We start from the raw sequence: 912 nt of genomic DNA on the forward strand, positions 1-912 counted from the left end.
CTGTTAGCCTTTGACCTGCTTTGTTTTGTACTCCAAGGCCAAATTTGCTTGTTACTCCAGGTAGCTCTTGACTTCCTACTTTTGCATTCCAGTCCCCTATAATGAAAAAGACATCTTTTTTGGATGTTAGTTCTAGAAGGTATTGTAGGTCTTCATAGAACCGTTCAACTTCAGCTTCTTCAGCATTACTGGTTGGGGCATAGACTGGGATTACTGTGATATTGAATGGTTTGCCTTGGAAACGAACAGAGATCATTCTGTCATTTTTGAGACTGCATCCAAGTACTGCATTTCGGACTCTTTTGTTGTCTATGATGGCTACTCCATTTCTTCTAAGGGATTCTTGTCCATAGTAGTAGATATAATGGCCATCTGAGTTAAATTCACCCATTCCAGTCCATTTTAGTTCACTGATTCCTAAAATGTCAATGTTCACTCTTGCCATCTCCTGTTTGCCCACTCCCCCTGCCATAAAACAAAGAGGTTGGGCAGGGCACAGGCTAGGCACTGTATTTAGACTTTTGCTCATTTGACCCTCATGACCAGGTAAGATCTCAATCATCTTGTCGCCCCTCAGTTACTGCTGACCACCCCTATCTGTGGCTTCATTCACCTGTGAGATCCCCATGGACACCTGTAGAAATTGCAGCTGTAGGTCAGGGCTTAGCTGAAAGACACCTCCTCCAGGATTTCTCCCTGCTTACCTGCCCTTTGCTCCATCCCTTCACCTGAAGGGTCCTCTTTCTGCCACAGGTATAGTCAGGTGGACCTCACCCACTCCAGCCTGAGGCTCCCCCAACCCAGGGGCTTTTCTCAATCATCTTTCTCCTCCTCACCAGGCCTAGTGAGGGGCCAGGCATAGGTGTGATTCACAATGCCTGCTCTGAATTTGGTCCTCCTGACTTCAAGCCT

Source organism: Bison bison, unplaced genomic scaffold (genome assembly GCF_000754665.1).
Source record: "Bison bison bison isolate TAMUID 2011002044 unplaced genomic scaffold, Bison_UMD1.0 scf7180017853184, whole genome shotgun sequence".
NCBI lineage: Eukaryota > Metazoa > Chordata > Mammalia > Artiodactyla > Bovidae > Bison > Bison bison.